Below are 14,213 nucleotides of genomic sequence, written 5' to 3'. Positions count from 1 at the left end.
TTGTCTTTGTTTGTTTTATACTTTGTTAAAATGTAGAGTTTTTAAAACCATGTGCAGCATATTCAAGTTGATCATTTTAATCGCTGATCATTTTAATCACAAGTCCTTCTAGTAAACATGGACTTGTTCCTGTCAAATCACTGTTTCTTAATACCACTTGGTACAGGCAAAGTTTCCAGCTAAGTATGTTTACTGTACATTTCTTTTCAAATGGAATTTGTGAAACAGGCACATCATTCCAGGATTCAGCAATTTTTTATGGCGTTAAGTTAGCAGTGATGAATTTTAAACATTACACCTTGAGTCGAACAGATATGTTTCTTACCTTATGTTTCTAAGTAAACATAGGTAAAGCCAACGTTTCAAGCAAATTGCTTTTGCTATCCTTTCATTTTAGAATGTAATTTATAAAACCGTCACATCATACCAAATTGCTACATTGGTGTATTGAGTAAAACTAACATTGATGAATATTAAACACCAACACTGTCGGCAGGGGAGCATTTTTCCTGATCATAGATCACGCCTCTTTTTTTTGTGTTTGTTTTCCCATTTTATTCACGGAACGCAGAATAGGCGATATGTTGTAGAATAGAAGAGAACGTTGGATGTCCACAACTCAAGCTAAACATGTAGTTTTTAGTCATGCCTAAATTTCAATCTGCTTTATGACGTCACTGTAAAATGGACAGTGTTGCAATGTCTTTCTTTATAAATGTTTGAGAAAAAAAGATATTAGAAATGATGAAAGGAAGGTTCTGCTTCTTTTATAAACGGTTTTTTTCCCCCCAGAGGCACAAAGTAAGAGCCCGGATAGCTCAGTCGGTACAGCATTAGACTTTTAATCTGACTTTTATACTTTGTTAAAATGTAGAGTTTTTAAAACCATGTGCAGCATATACAAGTTGATCATTTGAATCACTAGTCCTTCTAGTAAACATGGACTTGTTCCTGTCAAATCACTGTTTCTTAATACCACTTGGTACAGGCAAAGTTTCCAGCTAAGTATATTTACTGTACATTTCTTTTCAAATGGAATTTGTGAAACAGGCACATCATTCCAAGATTCAGCAATTTTTTATGGCGTTAAGTTAGCATTGATGAATTTTAAACATTACACCTTGAGTCGAACAGATTAAAGGCTTTATGCGCCGTCCCTCCTTTGTGACGCTAAACCCAATAATGGAGACCACACAATGTTGGAAGAAAAGGTCACAGCTTTATTTTAACATCCGCGGTTAAAATCCTAACAGCAGCCAAGTATGCTCCATGCAAAAATGGGGGGGAGATCCTTGCCCAGACAGCCAGCAATTGGCCCGCTCCCTCCCCCCGCCCAGAAGCACTGTAAGATGGGAGGGGGAAATCCTCATTTAGCCGATGTTGGGCTGCTTCCCTCCCCCTCCCGCCCCTAGGGTCAGCTTAGGCCCAGCCCTAAAGCTGGCGCCCAGCCTTTTACCAGCGTTGGTTGGGCATAGGCCGGCCCGGCCCTAAAGCCGGCGCCTCCAGCCTGCCGCGCTGTTCTAGGGGCTCCAGCTGAGGGACGGACCCTAAAGTCCTTACCCTTTCTCCGTCTCGTGAGCTTGGCTGGCGCAGCAGCTCCGCCACCCGGAGGCCCCTCTGCCGGGCACTGGCTACCCTGGGGCCGACACGCCCACCCAAAGCTGCGACCTCTGATCTTATTTCTTCCCGCAAAAAACCCTTGATGTTACTTAAGAACACCTCCAACCCCTTTGGTGATAGATGCACACAGTCCCTTCTGTGCCAGCTGCACTCCTTGGTGTCAGTCTCTCTGCGCTTTAAGAGATTTACCGCCGCTAGAGGATGAATTTTGCCCATGGCCTTATTTACCTTCCTCCTAGCTTTCTCTTTCCATGGCCCTTTTAAAATTCGCTTTGGAATAATTACAGACCAATTGATTAAAACCTCACTCCACAGCGCCTTCAAGCGGGCGCATTCCTGCTGTAACCGATAAATCAACTCTAGTGTTTTGTTGTTGGCTGGGTCGTTCCCCCCGAGGTGTAGCAAAATAACATCCGGTTTCACCTGAAATTCTGCTCACGCCTTGTCCAGAGCCTGTTACAGATCAACCAAGCACCTTCCTCTCTTCCCAAGCCAACGCCAATGCACCCCCTCCCCCGTAAACCACAGCTGCTGGCCGCACCGCTGATCCTTCGCCCATACGTGCACCCACTGAACGAAGGAATGACCCATGATCCACACTTCCAGGGTCCTTTGTGCAGCTGTCTACTGAGAGGGAAAAACATGTTAATCTTCTTGGCTCCTCACGTTGCTGTGCCCTTAGGCCCTGATGTAACCCCCTATAGGCACTGGGTTTCCACCTCCCCGGTTTCTACATTTGGTACGTCATACAGCCGTTCTCAGCTGCTGCTGTAGCGGCGCCAATTCTAAAGGAATGGGTACCAAATACACTAGGATCCATCCCCTTTAGCAGCAAGGCACCGCCTAAAAACGCTTTGAAATTGGTACCTTGTGAGTGGTGTTGCGTCCTGATGGATGAGGAAATTGCCCCCTACCTTGGGCCTGTGTCTTGCGTACCACTTAATCAACGCCACTGGGCAAACTTCCACTATTCTCCATAGTGAGGTGGACCCACGCTCCCCTTCCCGCTTGGTCGGGTTTAGACCTGTGAATCTTGCATGCCACCGACGTAGCATTGAGAATCATGCTCGCGAAAAAACAAGCCCGAACCCTGGCTTGTTTAAGATAACGCCACTAGCTCGCCGACCCTGAAGGCACCAAGAAAGCCGCGGCAAATGCTACTCTGAACAGTTCCCTTTTCCGCTGTAGTGAAACATACCTTTTTTTTTTTTTTTTTGTCATCATCAATAAATGAAGCCTGTCTGGCGTTACCGGCTCCCTACCGTCCATTCGCTTGGCATCGCCCCTACCCCAGCCTATGAGGATTCTCCTTACTATGAAATCCTTAGTTATGTCCTTGCGGTTGTGGAGCTTCAGGAAAAAGCCAAACTGCCAAAATGGCCCCAACACTGGTCCGCGTCGCCCCCGCTGTCTTCAGGGCCTGTAGGAAGCCACCGATCCGCGCGCTGCTACCTCGCTTACCCTCGACCCTGTACTTTTGCTTGAATGCTAGCCACGTGTGCCAAGGCCGGAGGTGGATTTTCTAGGTGCGTGGGGTAGCGACTTCTAGACCAGGTCCATTAGTCCGATATCCCTATCTGCCACAGGTGACGTGGGCACGTTAGACCTGTGGCATTAGCCGCTGCTTGCCTAAACGCTGTCGAATATAACCGTGGTAAGGTGTCTGCTATGACGTTTAATCTCCCCGGGACATGCTTGGCGTTAAAGTTGATGTTGCTGCGCATGCAGAGCAGCACCAGCCTCCGCAACAGCCGGATCACCGGGCTTGATGTTGCGGAGAGGCTGTTTACTGCTCCCACCACCCCATGGCTGGGACCAGAATATGATGTGTTTGTTACTCAGCTCCTTAGCCCAACGCTCTACCGCCACTATGATGGGACACAGGAAGGCGATATACTTTATTAAATCCGCATCTACCCGTGCCTGGGGCCGTGGTTCTGCGCACCATTCCCCCTTTGATGTAAGCAGCGAAGCCTAGCGACCCCGCCGCGTCTGAACAGCTCTAGCTCCTGGTTACTACGGCCCCCTTCTATCCATAGCTTTTGCCATTAAAGTCCTGTAGGAAAGCTTCCCAGGCTCTAAGTTCCTTAGTGACCCTGATGCGGTGCAGCGGGTGGGATTCCCCGGCAGTCAACCTCACTAATTTCCTGCTGAAAATCCTGTCCATGGGTATGAATCTACACGCGAATTTTAGGAGCCCGAGCAGTGCCTGCATCTGCCTTAGTGTAACCTTCCTAGCACCCTTGCGAATGGGGGGGGGGGCTTGTACCAGGGTTTTATTAAAGTCACAGCATTCTGATTTCCTTGGCTTCCCCAGTGGTTGACTAGATGGAGGGAGCCAATTTCTCTGGTGTTACCCGGCGAACCCATAAGTCAAGGCCCTTCAACATTAGAGTCTAGGCGCAAAGTTCACCTTTCCTATCTTGCCTTCAAATTCTTCATGGGCAAGCTACCCCGCTATCTGAACAAGCTCCTCACCCCTACCACATGCAGCATTTATCACCTGAGATCAGACTCCAAAATACTGTTCATGGTCCCAAGGCTCAACAAAGTATCCGGTTGTTCCTCCTTCTCTTACCGTGTGCCCCAAAACTGGAACAACCTACCGGAGACTCTCACATCCACCACCAGTTTAAGTTCTTTCAAATCTAAGGCTGTCTCACACTTTAATCTGGTCTGTAACTGTTACATACGCTCATAATATATATTTTCTTTAACTGTGCATGCAATGTCATGTATATAATGTATACCCTGGTCATTTATGTAACTGTATTTGTAACCATGTATTATTTGTCTTAACTCTGTGCCCAGGACATACTTGAAAACGAGAGGTAACTCTCAATGTATTACTTCCTGGTTAAACATTTTATAAATAAATTAGTACCGAATTGGAACGGGGTTCCCATGTATCTTGTGCCTAAACATTTGTACCATGCTGCACCCCCATATGTTTTATATGTGTTGTATATAAGGTCTATGTATTTAAGAATATTCAAACCCTCCTCTGGGTGCTTCTCTAGCAGGCAGCTGGCTGACGCCAGGTAACCTCTTAGCCAGTTGTCACTGGTTTTATGCTTATTAGCGCTCTCATCGCCTGCTGCCTTTGCTTTTCCCCTGGCCTGTAACTCCTCAGTAGAAAGGTCGTACATGTCCGTGACTTCACTTATTATCTCACTTTGGGTGTAACCCGACTGGAGAGAGGTCATGGCGCAGGCGTGCGTGTACTTCCCCTTCATCGCCGACGCTGTCGTCCTTATTTTTGGGGCCTTGCTCTCCCCGCTGCCGCCTGCGTTGCCCCTCTTGGCCTAGCCTTAAGTGATCGGTTCATCACTATTAGCTCTCTTTAGGAATTTATACCTGGGGGCTAGTGTAATTGCGCTGCGCTCTCAGACTCTGATATGTCGCTGACACTGCATCGCTATTATCCGTACTTGACTAGTATTTATTTCCTTACCTGGAATCTCATCGCTCTGGTTGCTTGCGCTGACCTGGACCTGAAGCGCGCCGACTGGACTCAGCGTCTGTCCACCTTCTCGCCATGCACTGGTGAAAGGGGTAGGGGTCCTGGTCCACCTCCCAGGTGTGCGATGTCCACCCATTGGCCGACGCTTCCTGCGAAAACTGAGAGGACCCGGTCTGCGACCCCCTGCGGGATCCAGGGTCTGGGTCGCCTTAAATCCCCCCACCCGGTTAATCTGCCCCGAAAGCGTGCCCCATGTGTGGGAGGAGCAGGGGCCCCCCGACGGCTGTGGCGGTTATAAATAGAACCGCCCGAGCCCCTGCCAGCTGGAGGTAGGTAGGTGGTTGGGTGTGACCTATGGTGTTATATTTAATATGGGTGTGACATATGGTGGTACATTTAATATTGGTGCTTCATGACTTTAATAATTCTAGTCCCAGTTCCCCCTGCAGTGTGAGGGGTGAACTTGAGGTTGCCCTGAGGGGTGAATTTGAGGTCGCCCTGCAGTGTTGCCAGGGGCCTCATGGTGGTGCTGTTGCAGGGGAGGGCTGAGGTAAAGCCTGCCTCTGCAGACCTCCCTGACCTCCTGTCCCTTTAACAACCCCCCCCCCCACGCATAGCTGAAGCAGCAGCCAGCGCGGGAATACTGGGAGGGAGGAGCAGCCCAGGAGCCCACGCGGGAGTCCTGAGAGGGAGGTGAGTGATAGCAGTAGGGGAGCTTGTGCCTATCGGGGGGCGATCAGGAGGGGGCTTGGGGTGATCGGGGGGGGCTTGTGGCTATCGGGGGGCGATCAGGGGGGGCTTGTGGTGATCGGGGTGCTCTCCCATCTATGGTCCCCGGGTTGGTGAGGTGGTGCGCGGGATGGGGGCAGGGCCGCGCCGGGGCAGGGGAGGAAAAACCCTCTTCATTATACTAGTGCTCCGGGAGGGAGCGTGCTGCAGCGCGGGCCTGGGGGATGAGGGAAGAGCGGACCCGTGGATGGTAGCTGGGCGGCTGGTGGGGGTCCTGACTGGGGGGGACGCGGTAACCCAGGCCTGGGGGCGATGTGGCCCGGCGGGGGGACAGGTCACGAGGCGGAGTGACCTCACAGAGATGCGGGCCTGGAGCCGGCGGGGGCACAGGCCGGGAGGGGGCAGCCAGCTTTCCTGTAAGGGGAAAATTCCGTTAACCCTGTCTCTCTCCCCTGGGGCCCCACTCTTTATACCCTCTCCCCCCTCCCCCTGCATGGGAGGGGACAAGCAGCCTTCCCACTCCGTGTGGGATCCGCTTGTCTCTTGTGTAATATACCAGCGTGCTGTAGGTTCTGATGGATCTTCTGCCATAGGTCTTGTAAGTGGCGAATCCTGTCCTCTGCGGCCGGGACTCCAGACTTGGAGATGAGGGAAGGAAGTGCAGACGGATGGAAGCCATAGTTGACCATAAATGGTGACTGTTGGGATGATTCGTTCTGCAGATTATTATGGGAGAATTCTGCCCACGGGAGAAGTTCCGCCCAGTCGTCCTGAGTGTCAGCGATAAAGCACCTCAAAAACTGTTCCAGGGACTGATTGGTGCGTTCCGTCTGTCCATTGGTCTGGGGGTGATATCCTGACGAAAAGTGTAGAGTAACGTCCAGATTTTTACAAAACGCCCTCCAGAACCGGGAGATGAACTGGGATCCTCTGTCGGACACTATGACCCGAGGGGACCCATGTAACCTGAAGATCTCCCTGATGAAAACTTCGGATAACATTGGTGCAGTGGGTAGACCCTTCATAGGGATGAAGTGTGCCTGTTTGGAAAATCTGTCCACCACCACAAGTATGGTGTCCATGCCTCTAGATTTAGGCAACTCAACGATGAAGTCCATCGATATATGTGTCCATGGACGTACTGGGATGGGTAGTGGTTGAAGGAGACCCGCTGGTCTGTTGTGTGGCGTCTTGCTTCGAGCACAAGTAGCGCATGTAGCTACGAAGGCTTGTATGTCTCTCCGCATATAGGGCCACCAGAATGTGCGTTCGATGAACTCAGTAGTTCTTTTGGTACCAGGATGGCCTGCAGTCTTGGATGAATGTCCCCACTCCATGACTCTCCTCTGGAATTTACGGGGAGTGAACAACCGGTCCTCCGGAACATTGAGTCCTGCCGGGATGTTGTTCTGAGCCTTGGTAATGTCCGTTAAGGCACTAAAAGTATTTGCAGCCAAAATACAAGTGGAAGGGAGAATGGTCTCCTGTTGTTCCACCTTGTTATCCTCTACCAGGAACTGTCGTGACAAGGCGTTGGCTTTAAGGTTCTTAGACCCAGGGATGTAGGAAATGAGGAAGTTAAAGCGAGTAAAGAATAAGGACCATCTTGCCTGGCGAGATCCTAGTCGCCGTGCTCCCTCAATGTACAGTAGATTCTTATGGTCAGTAAGTATCGTGACTGGCGATTCTGTGCCTTCCAGTAAGTGCCTCCACTCTTCTAAGGCCAGTTTGATAGCGAGGAGCTCCCGGTTACCTACATCGTAATTCCTTTGGGCGGAGGAAATTTTTTTAGAAAAATACGCACAAGGATGAAGTGGGGCTTGAGGATTCTTTCTCTGGGAAAGTATAGCACCTGCTCCTACATCGGAGGCGTCGACCTCCAAAAAAAAAGGTAACGAGGGATCTGGATGGGTAAAGATGGGTGCTGAGGCGAATGCCGTCTTTATCCTCTCGAAAGCCTGAAGAGCCTTCTCAGTCCACCTCGTAGGATCAGCTCCCTTTTGCGTGAGTGCCGTGATGGGTGCTACTACCGATGAGAATCCCTGAATGAACCTCCGGTAGTAGTTAGCGAAGCCGAGGAACCTTTGGATGGCCTTGAGGGAGAGGGGACAGGGCCATTCGAGTACCGCCTTGACCTTGGTAGGATCCATAGCAAGGCCGGTGTCCGATATGATGTAGCCGAGAAAGGAGGTGGATGTTTGATGGAAATGGCATTTCTCGAGCTTAGCATACAAGTGGTTCTCTCTTAAACGCTGCAGGACTTGTTTGACATGCATAGTATGTTCCGGCATGGATCTGGAAAATATTAATATATCGTCCAGGTATACTATAACATGATGGTCCAGAAGGTCTCTGAAAATGTCGTTGACAAAGTCTTGGAAGACCGCAGGAGCATTACACAATCCAAATGGCATGACCAGATACTCGTAATGCCCGTCGCGAGTATTGAATGCTGTCTTCCATTCGTCTCCTTGTCTGATTCTAACCAGATTATAGGCTCCTCTGAGGTCCAGTTTGGTGAAGATCCTGGCTCCTTGGAGTTTGTCGAATAATTCGGCTATCAACGGAAGGGGGTAGCGGTTCTTTATGGTGAGTTTGTTGAGACCGCGGTAGTCAATGCAGGGTCTGAGGGTTCCGTCCTTTTTTTTGACGAAAAAAAATCCTGCCCCAGCAGGTGATGAAGATTTCTTAATGAACCCCCTCTAGAGATTCTCCTGAATATATGTTCTCATGGCCTGGGTCTCAGGAATAGATAGTGGGTATGACCCTCCTCTGGGAGGTATGGCCCCGGGTAGAAGATCAATAGGACAGTCATACGTCCGATGTGGCGGAAGTACTTCTGCTTGGCGTTTGTCAAAGACATCGCGGAAATCCTCGTATATTCCCGGCAGCTGTACCCTGTCAGGATCCGTGACCTCCAGTCCTGCCACTGCCTTAGGAGCAGACATGCAATGCTAAAAGCAAAAAGAACTCCAACGAATTGGCGTGGCCTCTGTCCAGTCAATGACTGGATTGTGGATCCGGAGCCACGGAAGTCCCAGAATGATGTCCGAGGAGGGGGTGTGAATGACATCCAAGGTTATGGTCTCGGAGTGGAAGTCGCTAGTCACGATCTTAAGGGGTGTGGTTTGTAAGGAAATGATCGCGGGCTGCAAGGGTCATCCGTCAATGGCTTCAAGACCTACCGGTCGATCTTTGAGTACCAACGGTATTTTATTCTTGATAGCGAACTTTTGGTCCACGAAGTTTCCCCCTGACCCCGAATCCAGAAAGGTCTGTCTGTACTGTGAAGGTCTCACCGGATATGGAGATAGGTAGATAAATCCTCGTAGAGGGTTGAGGAGGGGGAAGAGTTGCAGTGCCCAGCGTGATCCTCCTTATACTCACTGGGCTTTGGCGTTTCCCGGCTTCAGTGGACAGTTGAATACCAGGTGTCCGTTATTGCCACAGTAGAGGCATAGTCCCGCTCGTCTTCTTCGTTGCCTCTCGATAGGCGACAGGCTAGTCCCTCCCAGCTGCATGGGTTCATCTAGGACAGGAGCTGTGGAGAGTAGAGGGCCTATGGTGGAAAAAGAAGCCGATTGTATACCTCGGGGGTGTTTGTTTTTCTCCATCCTTCTCTCTTGGAGGCGCTGATCCATCCGGATGCACAGGTCTATCAGGTCCTCAAGTCCAGCGGGACGATCCAGAGCTGCTAATTCGTCCTTCAACCGTTCGGACAGGCCCTGCCAGAAGACTGCAGATAGAGCCACATCGTTCCAGCCGGTCTCGGAAGCCACCGTCCGGAAGTCCAGGGCATAACGAGCCACAGTACGGTCTCCCTGAGAAATATTAAGCAGAGAAGATGCAGCCGTAACCTTACGCCCTGGGGTGTCAAACACCCTTCTGAATTCGGTGATGAAGAGAGTGAGGTCAGAGGTCAAATCTGGGCGTTGCTCCCAGATAGGAGATGCCCATGCTAGAGCGGCGTCAGTCAGCAAGGAGATTATGTATGCGACCTTTGTTCGTGAAACCGGAAAGTGAGAGGGCATTAGCTCAAACTGTATGAAGCACTGGTTCAGAAACCCCCGACAACCGCTGGGATCCCCTGCATATCGGTTGGGCGCAGGTAGTCGTGGTTCGGAGGTAGGTGTGATGGGAGCAGGAGTGGCTGCGAGTGGAACGGTGTTGGTGGTAGATACTGTTAAACGTCTAACTTGTTCAGTCAGGGTATCAACGTCTTGTTTAAGTTGGGAAACTAGTTGTTCTTTTAGTGTAAATGATCCGGTAAGTTGCCGGAAGCATTCCTCATGGGTGTCTAGGCGTCAGGCCACCTCAGCGGCGTCCATGTTTGTTGGGCTGAGCATATTGTCACGCTGCGCTCACCACAAACAGGATGGAAGACCGCGGGGCTGAGGTGGGGTTGTATAGGCACCGACCCACAACCACGCAGTCCTGTCCGGAATGCGTAGTCCTAGTCGTACCGCGTCGTAGGGTTGGAGAGGTCAGGGTAGTCAGGGTACTTGCCATGTTCCAGGGTTGGAGAGTCCGGGTAGGTAGAGTTTCGTAGCCAAGGTCCAGGGTAATAGAAGGTAGAGTAGTCGAGGAACGAAGCCGGGGTCAAAGCGCTGGAGAGTGTAGAAATCCAAGGAACAGGCAGGGTCAAACAGGACAGACAAAGTTCAAGACAAAACTAGACAGCAGCGGTGAGCACAATGCATAAACTGGAGTTTATGCTCAGCAATGAAGGACAGAAGGACAGACAGAAGCAGGTATATATGTGGGAAGGGTCCAATTACCTTGCAGGGGTGTGCTCTGGTCCACCAATGGTGTCAGTGAGACACTAATCCAAAACAGCTTGTAATTAGGTTTTCTTGATGATAGGTCTGGTTGCCGAGCAACCCGCGCGCGTGCGCGTTGCGCGTCGCGACGTGATGACGTCATGCGGCTTATTCTGCAAGTCTCCGCCTGTGGGAGGCTCTAGTAGCTCCTTCGCGTTTTCCTGCCTCCTGGTTGCCGAGCAACCCGTGCGCGTGCGCGATGCGTCTCACGGAGCTCCGACATCACGCTGCTACACCCTGGCAGTGCGTGGCCGCATGACTCTGCCCCGTGGTGCTTCCCCGGGTCGGTCTCCGCGCGGAGTAGAGGTAAGTGTGACAGGCCTCTGCCTCTTCAATGTTTCTTACCTTATGTTTCTAAGTAAACATACTGTAGGTAAAGCCAACGTTTCAAGCAAATTGCTTTTGCTATCCTTTCATTTTAGAATGTAATTTATAAAAACTGTCACATCATACAATATTGCTACATTGGTGTATTGAGTAAAACTAACATTGATGAATATTAAACACCAACACTGTCGGCAGGGGAGTATTTTTCCTGATCATAGATCACGCCTCTTTTTTTGTGTTTGTTTTCCCATTTTATTCACGGAACGCAGAATAGGCGATATGTTGTAGAATAGAAGAGAACGTTGGATGTCCACAACTCAAGCTAAACATGTAGTTTTTAGTCATGCCTAAATTTCAATCTGCTTTATGACGTCACTGTAAAATGGACACTGTTGCAATGTCTTTCTTTATAAATGTTTGAGAAAAAAAGATATTAGAAATGATGAAAGGAAGGTTCTGCTTCTTTTATAAACTATTTTTTTTCCCCCCAGAGGCACAAAGTAAGAGCTCGGATAGCTCAGTCGGTAGAGCATCAGACATTTAATCTGAGGGTCCAGGGTTCAAGTCCCTGTTCGGGCGTTGTTTATGTTTGATTTATACTTTGTTAAAATGTAGAGTTTTCAAAACAATGTGCAGCATATACAAGTTGATCATTTTAATAGCTGATCATTTCAATCACTAGTCCTTCTAGTAAACATGGACTTGTTCCTGTCAAATCACTGATGAAAATGATGAAAGGAAGGTTCTGCTTCTTGTATAAACTGTTTTTTTTCCCCCCGGAGTCACAAAATAAGAGCCCGGATAGCTCAGTCGGTAGAGCATCAGACTTTTAATCTGAGGGTCCAGGGTTCAAGTCCCTGTTCGGGCGATGTTTTTGTTTGATTTATACTTTGTTAAAATGTAGAGTTTTCAAAACCATGTGCAGCATATACAAGTTGATCATTTTAATCGCTGATCATTTTAATCACTTGTCCTTCTTGTAAACATGGACTTGTTCCTGTCAAATCACTGTTTCTTAATACCACTTGGTACAGGCAAAGTTTCCAGCTAAGTATGTTTACTGTACATTTCTTTTCAAATGGAATTTGTGAAACAGGCACATCATTCCAAGATTCAGCAATTGTTTATGGCGTTAAGTTAGCATTGATGAATTTTAAACATTACACCTTGAGTCGAACAGATATGTTTCTTACCTTATGTTTCTAAGTAAACATAGGTAAAGCCAATGTTTCAAGCAAATTGCTTTTGCTATCCTTTCATTTTAGAATGTAATTTATAAAAACTGTCACATCATACCAAATTGCTACATTGGTGTATTGAGTAAAACTAACATTGAGGAATATTAAACACCAACACTGTCGGCAGGGGAGCATTTTTCCTGATCATAGATCACGCCTCTTTTTTTGTGTTTGTTTTCCCATTTTATTCACGGAACGCAGAATAGGCGATATGTTGTAGAATAGAAGAGAACGTTGGATGTCCACAACTCAAGCTAAACATGTAGTTTTTAGTCATGCCTAAATTTCAATCTGCTTTATGACGTCACTGCAAAATGGACACTGTTGCAATATCTTTCTTTATGAATGTTTGAGAAAAAAGATATTAGAAATGATGAAAGGAAGGTTCTGCTTCTTTTATAAACTTTTGTATTTTTTGTAGAGGCACAAAGTAATGGGATTAGACAAACTAACCAGACAATCCAAATGCTTCACTGGGAATGTGAGATTACGATGAGCTTTGTTTTAGACATGTTGAGTTTCTGATGATGAAGTGTCAATCAAAATGAAAATCAGAGAGAAAGTCAGTGACTTGGTCTAGATGTCAGGAGAAATCTAAGATGTGTAAAGATTCAGGTGTGTATCATCTGCATAGAGATGATATTTTGAAACCAATGCAGCTAAAGACATCATGTGATGATGAAAAAAATGAGTGGTTCCAGGACAAAGTCATAAGGCATACCAAAAGACAAGTAAATAGGAGAAGTGGAAGAGCTAACAATAGAAACACTGAAGGAGCAGTTAGAAAGATGAGAAGAGAACCATGAGAGGACTTTGTTAGAGATTCTAATAGAGTATAACATTTGTATCAGTAGAGGCTGGTGAACATGGTAAAAAAAACAGCAGAGAGGTCAAGTAAAATTAGAAATGAATAGCACCCTTCAAAAATCAAAGTGTGGAGATATGTTGCTGCTTTTGGGGAGGACAGTTGGAATGAGAGGTTTGGAAGCCAGAATGCAATGAGCCAAAGACAAAGTGTATTAGGAAAAATGCATAAACATAATTAAACACACAGTAAAAAAAATGTGGCGTTGGTGGTATAGTGGTGAGCATAGCTGCCTTCCAAGCAGTTGACCCGGGTTCGATTCCCGGCCAACGCAATGTCTTCATTTTTTTTTTTTTTTATAACTTGTATTTTATTGGTGAACAAATACATAGTATACAGAGTAGACAATATAAGTATACAAAATACAAACTAACATACACTACCGACACACTTTATTGAAGTGTGGTCGGTACCGCAAGCCGGGAAATCTCCCGGCTTGCTAGTGGCCGCCCCTCGGCGTGCCGCGCGTCATAGACGCGCGGTCACGCGTCATCGGGAGCGTGCGCCCCCTGCACGCGCGTCCAGGGGCTCCCCGAGGGAGCCCTGGTGTCCCGCGATCGCGGGACAGCGGCAGGGGGTTCCGGGGGACTCGGCGGACCCGGCAGCGGTAGGGAGAGCGCCCCGATCGGAGGGCGCTCTTCCGCTGCTTCGGCGTGCGCCCGTCACTCTCGGGCACGCGCCAGGCTACTGCTGCGGCACAGAACGGGCAAATGCTCGAATAAACTGTGCCGCAGCAGTATGTATTGTGATCCTTGATTCACGCATATTGGGGTTGCACCGCTTTTCGGGCCCTACTCGGCCGTGTGAGTGGAGGGGAGCAAATAATAATAATACACACAAAAAAAAAAAAAGGGAGGGGGGGTAGAGGTAAGCAGGAAGGAGGTATGGATAATAGGTAGGAGAGGACATGACGGAGCTGACTTTTCCTGGGGTTGCAGCTAAGACCTAAGGATTGTAGTGCTATCTCTGAAGCTCTATTACTCTTTAAGTAGCTGATCACAGCGTATATGTGAGGTTAATTGCTTTACCTTTCCGGAGGAGAACACATCTCCTACTATCATAGCCAAATTGTGTCACGCTCTACCCCGGGGATGTCTGTCTGTGCCAACCAAGGGGTCCAGACTTTTAGGAAATTGTCGCCAGTGTCATTA

At 48.5% G+C, this 14,213-nt stretch overlaps 2 non-coding genes across 2 annotated transcripts; both read left to right on the top strand.

The window, feature by feature from the left end:
* Nucleotides 1-11,754: 11,754 nt before the first annotated feature.
* On the top strand, nt 11,755-11,827 carry TRNAK-UUU (transfer RNA lysine (anticodon UUU)). The gene has a single exon. It is a non-coding gene; the product is annotated as a tRNA-Lys (tRNA).
* A 1,437-nt stretch (nt 11,828-13,264) lies between these two features.
* On the top strand, nt 13,265-13,336 carry TRNAG-UCC (transfer RNA glycine (anticodon UCC)). The gene has a single exon. It is a non-coding gene; the product is annotated as a tRNA-Gly (tRNA).
* Nucleotides 13,337-14,213: the final 877 nt, after the last annotated feature.

Source organism: Ascaphus truei, chromosome 10, assembly GCF_040206685.1.
Source record: "Ascaphus truei isolate aAscTru1 chromosome 10, aAscTru1.hap1, whole genome shotgun sequence".
In the NCBI taxonomy this organism is placed as follows: domain Eukaryota; kingdom Metazoa; phylum Chordata; class Amphibia; order Anura; family Ascaphidae; genus Ascaphus; species Ascaphus truei.
Note: the sequence above shows the minus strand (reverse complement) of the source record. Positions and strands in the feature narration are given on the sequence as shown.